Here is a 7,976-nt window from a genome sequence, read left to right as displayed (position 1 = left end):
ACCGGCTACTGTTCAACCAGCCCTCCATGGGGTCTTGTTCATCCAGCCCTCCACGGGGTCCTGTTCATCCACCGGCTCGATCGATCGGGGTACTATTCATCCGGCGGCAACGGCCTCTACTACCATGGGTTACTGTTCATCCAACCCCCACCGGGAACTGTTCATCCAAACCTCCTCAACAACACTCACTGTTCATCCAGAGGCAGCATCAATCGATTTCAGTTAGCACAAGTAGCGAAGGAATCACACTCGGGTTCAGTTAACAGCAAGGGATCGATCGAGCTCTCGGGTTCAGTAACGCGTAGCCCGCAGTGCAATCGCTCGGGTTCAGTTAGAGCCCAACGCCTCGCTCGAGTTCAGTTAGAGCCCAATGCCTCGCACACATGCGCGTACGTATGAGAGAAACGCACATCGCTCGGCCCCCGCCCACCCACTGGAACCGGGAACTCCCCAATATTTTTCTCGACCTCGCTTCTACCACGGTTTTTTCTGTCATGGACGGCCCAAAGAATGTCATGCAGCTGCGTCTCCGGCCCGTCCAGGACGAAAAGACCATTTTCTATCATGATTTTTTTAATAGAAGTAGGACCCCACCACATCTGTGATGATAACGTGTTTTTTCACAATTGTCGTCATAGAAGTGTCATAAGTATGATAGGAAAAAAATTTGTTCGGCCCAAAATGTCATGGATGTGTCTTTTTTGTAGTGAAAGGAGAGTTAGTGCACATGGAAACAAGGTACAAGGATTGAAAACTCATGACTGCCACGTCCTACTTCAAAGGGTTTTACCTGTTATCCTTAGAGGATTGGGCCACCCTGACTTATACACAGCAGTTGCAGAGTTGGGACAATTTTTCACGAAACTCTGCAGTAGAAATATCAGGATAGATGCTTTGGAGCATCTTAGAGACAAGATACTAACTATCCTATGCAACCTTGAGAAGATATATCCTCCAACCTTCTTTGATGTGATGGTGCATTTGGCTGTTCATCTACCTAATGAGGCACTACTTAAAGGTCGAGTACAGTATGGCTGGATGTACCCTATTGAAAGTCGGCTAGGCACTTTCAAGGGCTATGTTAGGAACAGAGCTAGCCCCAGGGCTAAGTCGCCAGTGTATTTTTCCTTCAATGGTCTTAATTCTAGTCTTTTCCATAATTGCATAAGACTATATTATGTTTGAGTTGTTACCCGCCCTGGCTTTTGACGTTAAAGTCGCCAGGGCATATGTTGTTTAAACTTTGTGCAGGACATGCAGAGTTATGGCTTATATAAATGATTATGTTCAAGCCAATCATTAAAGATTAAAATTGGTGTTTCAAAAGGGTTATTAGTTCTTTATTTTTACACAGGCTATAAGCCGCCGGGTTACATCCCGGAGTACAATGGATGCATATTAAGTTGTCATCGGCTGGATTTTTCATTATGGTTACTGGCCAAAACTTGGCTGGATTTTTCATTATGGTTGTCATAGCCACTATTGAATGATTGAGGGTTTTCAACTGGGTTATATTATTCAAATATTTAATAGCCAATATGGCTGGATTTTTATTATAGTTATCAATAACCAGTATTATGATTGAGGTTTTCTAAAGCCGCTTCAGACATATGGTTATTATTTCTTCATCCAAGAATACCAATCCACAACAGAGAGCATTGTTCAATGTTGATATGCAAAGGCTTTCAGCAATATAATCCGTATAATGGATATGATTTTATTTAGTCCTGAGTCGTTGCAGGCATATGACCCAGCACTTGGGGGCTACATTATTCAATTTGAGATTATATCAAGTATACAAGTCCCATGTCGCTGCAAGCATGCACAATGGCACTTGGGGGCCAATGCAAAGTCATTTTTAACTTACCTCATTGAAGACCCGACCCATCACATAGTGATGAGACGGCCCTTAGGGGATGCTAATTGCTCATGTCAAAGGTAACCCGAAGCTTGGGAGCTACATCATATGGTGTTATTTTTTGAAGTACATATAAAGTCCTAGCTCAGTATTATCTTACTGAGACGGCCCTTGGGGGCTACACATTGCTTCTTAAGTCTACATAATCAAATCTACAAAGTCCCTGCTCATTATTGCATAATCACTCGGCACTTGGGGGCTACACATGGGGAGTACAAAGTGTTCGGTTTATGATTGGCGACTTACATGAACAATCTGAATTTCTTCAAAGTTGCAACATTTATATTGAAGCAAGTCTTAAGCTATTACTATGTTTTCCTCTTAAGACTTTGGGGTTACAGATGATATGCATATCAGGGAGGAATATCTTCAAGTTCTTAGCTTTTTAAACGAGACAGGTATTATATTCTCAGTTTTGGCATGGATAACTCAAGAAAGTCAATTACATGACCCGGTATCAGCAACAATCATGACCCGACATTATCAACCATAACCCGGCAATTTCGAGGATCACAACTTGACAAGCTCTAGCATCATTAAGCCGGAGTAGTCAAAAACTGGTTTAGCTCTAGAACGACATCTTAAGTCCAATATTTTTATTAAGTCAGAGCATTGAAGGCCGACTCAAATGGATTCTTTTTTACAATATTTTCCTACAAGAAAATTGATTATGAAGTTGGTCTATTGACCTGGACTTTCTAGAAGAAGGAAATGACAAGGACTTAAGGATGATCAGGTGCCGACTCAGAAAAACTTTTAATTTGGAGCACAACCTGTCAAATTTGTGCTTGTGTTTATTTTGTAGAATCAGTTTAACATGGTAAATCCAAATTAACACTACTAGGGAAAAGCCTAGCAGCAGCGCGGGTTTTGGCCCTCTTAGTAGCACGGGTACCGGCGCTACTAATAAGGCGCTACAGCTAACGTATAGTAGTAGCGCCTGTTGACCCGCACTACTGCTACAGAAGAATAGCTGTAGCGCTCTTTGGAAAAGGGCGCTACTGATATTATCTGCAGCACTGTTTAGCAGGAAGCGCTACTAGTAAGTCGGCGCTACTGCTAAATTTCCACCCCTCGCTACTACTAGTTTTTTTAGGTTTTTTTCCTAGATATTTGTTTTTTATTTGTTTTGTATTTGAATAGGCTTTATACAATAATCTTTAGCATATCATCCACATACAAATGTAATCATAGCATATACATACAATTAGTCTCATCAAATCATGTCATCATCATAATCATCATCCAACACAAAGTGGTCTCTCGTCATCAATCTCGAAAATAGCGATACAAGTCTCGATTACTTGCAAATACATCGTCATCCATCTAAACAATGATATACGCGAGAATAGCTATCACTTTGAGTACATGAGTTCGTATCCCTCTCTCGCATTAGCGTGAACCTAAACTAAGTACAGCGTGTCGCTCGGAAACCGAAAACCGGTACACCTGGGCCTGACACTCCGGCCACTTGTCATATATATACTCCTGGCGTAGCACTTCTTCGCCATCTATGATCTATGCGCCTGCATCGTGACATGAGTCGATGATATGCAATATATAGTTGAGCAACAGAAAGAGACAGACTTGGCAAAAATAGAAACAACATATCATAAGCATAAATAACAAAGTTCATCATACCCAAAATGACCTAACTAGAGTGATTTTTGCTAGTTGAGGAGGAGGACGGTTTAATTACATCACAAATAAAGTTTCACCGTGCATAACTCAAAGTTTTGTCATAAAAGAAAGTATGGACTAAACGGAAACATTTTTATATATCGACAATCACTCCATCATGTCATGCCATCCATCCATGTCAGGGAGATAGTCATCGAGCTTAGTGAAAGGCTTCATGTCGAGACGCTGAGAGGCTATCCATGTTTGGACGTCTTCCCGCGACATTTGTCCTTCTACATGGAACATCCCTGTTTTTCCGACGACCTCATTCATGATGATTTGGGCAAGTTCGCGCTGGATGTTACAGAACTCAGCTCGAAGTCGATGATCCTCGATATCTCCTATGTCCTTTGCCCATTGCAGAATATGGGCATCGCCAGATCTCGGTGCCATGTGAAGGTTCTGGTGATCCCGTCTGTACTCCAGCATGTGGTGTAGGACATAGAATCCATCATTAAGAGAATCGTTTGGTTGCTGGATGCAGTAGAAGTCGATCTTATGGCTGAAGGCGGCCCTGCCGCCCCTTCTCTTCTTGTCCCTAACCTCTCCACCCCTTGCTTGGTAGTAAAACATAGCATTGTCGAGAACATCTTTGATGTGGGTGTAATGCTTTTTGTGAATGTTCTTCGACGAGTCGAAGTAACGAGCGTGGGAGAATCGGGGGTACAGGATGATGAGGACGGCGCGCCCGCCGCTGCGTAAAATAAGTACACCTCAAATTAATTAGCCTCCACCGTGCAAATGAATTATTGAAATCGAAGGAAGGATAGCAGCGCGGATGACTTACACGGGATGATAAGGCACGAGAATCGCCTCCTTGTCCTTATTGGCAAGCATGAAACTGACGATGTAATCCCTCACGTATTCACGATGCTGTGCACAGACTCCCAAGAAGCCCTCGTGCATGTAGTACGGGTCAGCGACACAGATAAAACATATCTGCTCAACCCCAATGATGTAGTTCATGTGCAAGGCATAAAGGCGGACAAACGTAAAATCCAGATTCTTCACGTGAAACATGTAGGATTGGTCGAGTGGGTATCCTGGATCTTTCGAGGCGATGAGGCCTTTCTCTACCCGCAGCACATCGTCATGAAGTCTCCATAGATCGCCGAATCTGGCCTGTAGCGCTGTTTCAGGTAGGATTGGTCGACCGGGGATATGCCATTTATCCGCATCGGGGATATCTACACGGTCTTGAAGTCGAGGCTGCTAAGGCGGCTGGATCATAGAATCAGCTTTTTTGCCTTTCCTCGCTCTCTTCCTAGACTTCTTTACCACCGGATGGTCGTCAATAATACGTTGAGACGGTAATTCAGGCACCGACTCATGATGCTCAAACCCTGAGGAGGCGCCAGTATAGACATACTATTCAGCGCCATCGTCATCCTCATCCTCATCCATGGCGACGTCATCAGCGACTAATGGAGCCACCTGCTTACCCCGTCCGCTATCACCCAACCCGACACCCGACGCTAATTGGGTAGGTGGGGTGTTGATGTTCATACCTTGCTGAGGCTGCGTGCTCGTGGGTGTGCTCCCGGCCGCCTCCAGACGAAGCAGACTCTTTGGCCATAACAGGACCCACCCATTGCAACAATCACCAAGCCGCCGCGGGGTCTCATCGTCATCCCCCACTAGTATTAGAGGAGGCAAATTCCCGTGGCCTGATTTGACACTAGCCACGGAAACCTTGAAGACGTTCGGGGGGATCGACAGGCTGTGGAACAATGGTTCCTTCGGCTCCATTATCGTCCCCTTCCCCATGTCCACCTTCTGTTCGCCGATGGTGTACAATATGGTGCACGGGGTTTCGTCGGCCTGCAAAGAAAAGTCTGCGATGTGAGACATCCGAAAGGCAACGAAAACGGGAGATTATACATTTATATTGAAGGGGGTCGGTGTGGCAGATACCGTGAGGGCGTCGAGCTCAGCCAAAGAGGAGGCACCACCGAGCACGTCCGGTGCGGGAGCAGGTGCGGGAGCCAGTGCGGGAGCAGGTACGGGAGCCGGTGCGGGAGCAGGTGCTCCCAAGAAGTCAGCGAGGGGAAAGTCCTCTGCATTTTTTCTGGATTTTGCCTTGTCCAAGTGTAAACGCCCGTCACCAAGGAAGTAGATAAATCTGCAATCGCCTGTTTTGCGGCAGCTACCGCTGTTGCGACTGTCTGAGATGATTTCTTCTCAATCGCAATCTCAACCTTCTTGTCGATGCTTTCTTCAGTTAACCTCCGTCTTTCCTTTTTCTCCTCCGTGGTCTCACGGTAGTACTTCTTCCATGTGGCGCTGTCTCCGACACCGTGCACGCGTCCATACGACGGTCGAGTATCCACCGGTTGTTGTTTCAATATGTTCAACGCCCGGTTGAATGGAGTGTCCCACTTGGGCCTCGCCAATGCCTCAGACGGCGAGTCGCTTTCGGCCGCAATCGGTGTTGCTCTCTCTGCAAAAGGCACAAGGATCATTTACAAATATGACTAACGTGTGCAGTTTAAATGATCAGAAACTAAAATTACCAGCAGTCTCATGAACTCCGTAATGACCGGTGTTGTCTCGTAAACCTTCTTCACTGGGTCCCAACGGTGTCGGGCCCTCAGGACGTCACGCTCCTGCGGGACGGTGAAATCCGCCAAGGGGTCTGGGATGCCCAGACTCGCGGCTTCCACGTCCTCCTTGGCCCATTTGGACCTCTTTCCGCTGTAACCACGGCTTCCGAGTTGATGTGTCCCAATGTTCCTCTTTTGAAGCCCCTTCATGTACTTAGACTTTTTTTGGCAGCTTCGGCCTCGCAAGCCTCCTTGAATATTTGAAACTGATCTTCCGTGATTGTCGGACTATCCTTTACAATCTCGGAGTAGGGTTCCCCGTCGTTGATCTTTGCTTTCACTCGATTTTTCTAGGCGGCCAATGCGTTGCTAAACTTGGTCATGGCGTGTTTGTTTATCTTCTTCATTGTCGGGTCCTTGTCTGGATCTTCATAATCCTTCTCATTCCGGCCCGGGAACAAGAATATCTGGTGAAACTTCTTTAGGAGGGAGCTCCTCATATTTTCTATCTTCTTTAGATTCTCATCGTTGATGGTGGCGGTTGTCCGTATGATGCAGCCTATTTGATTGACGTAGCACGCGCGCGCTTCCTCGGGCGCCTTTGGCTCAAAATTGCCGTCGTCCACCTCCGTGACCACCAGTCTAGTAGTCCTGAGTTTGTTAGGAACCCGTTGCCTCTTTGCTTTCGGTTCTACACCAGCTCCGCTCCCCGAGGCAGCACCGGTCTCAGCGCCGGTCTCGATGCCGGTCTGAATCTCAGCGCCGGTCTCAGTCTCAGCACCGGTCTGCGTGTCGGTCTCAGCACCGGTCTACGTGTCGGTCCCAGTCCGCGATGCCACCGGTGGGCCCAGCAACAACATCTGTTGATTGTCGGTAAGGCTAAAAAATTCGTCTGCCGCCCGGTAGACGTCGTCGCAATCACCAGAACCCTGTCCTTCATCGTTGCTAGCCATGTTTCCTATGATTAAATCTAGTCAATTAATTCTAGACCTAATAAAATGAATAATGACATAAAAAAGGACTATTGTTTTGCAGGAATGTTGACTCCTTCCTGGTGCGGCAAATCCCGGGCACTCGATATGTCCTAGTTTGTAGCACAAGTCATGCCGAAATTCATGGGAAATTTCGGCATGACCTTTGCTAAAAAGTGGACAAATCGAGAACCTGAAATTTGCCGGAGGAGAAATGAATCAACATTTCGGCAAAACATAGGCCACCCAGCATCATTCCCTGGAAACAAGAAAGCCACTTGGGCACAATCGAACAACTTCAATGAAGAGATATAACATGACCACTTCAATGAAAAATAAAATTTGCCTAAATTCTTTTCCTTGAAAAATAGTGGTCTTTTCAAAAATCAAAACCCTTTGCAAAATGACCTCACTAAACACAGAACCCAATTAAATTGCAAAGGAACTCCACTTCTCTAACCCTTCTGACCTAATGCTCTAAAATAAAATTTTCCTCTAAACTAGCCAATCTACTTAACCTAGCTTGTTAATCCAACGAACCGAATTAACCTACCTATTTAACCTAGTTAGTTAATCTAGTTTACCTAGATAATTAACCCTAATTAAACTAGTTAACGCAGCTAGTTCTCTGTCAAAGCCTAAAATAAATTTTTGCACTAATTAACCTGGATAACTAACCTAATAAAACTAGTTAACGTCACTAGTTCTCTGTCAAAGCCCTAACTAAGTTTTTGCACTAACCTAGATAATTAACCTAATTAAACTAGTTAACCTAACTACTTCTCTGTCAAAGCCCTAACTAAATTTTTGCCCTAACCTAGATAATTAACCTAATTAAACTGGCTAACCTATGCATGAGAGAGA

Source organism: Triticum dicoccoides, chromosome 6B (genome assembly GCF_002162155.2).
Source record: "Triticum dicoccoides isolate Atlit2015 ecotype Zavitan chromosome 6B, WEW_v2.0, whole genome shotgun sequence".
Lineage (NCBI taxonomy): Eukaryota > Viridiplantae > Streptophyta > Magnoliopsida > Poales > Poaceae > Triticum > Triticum dicoccoides.
Note: the sequence above shows the minus strand (reverse complement) of the source record.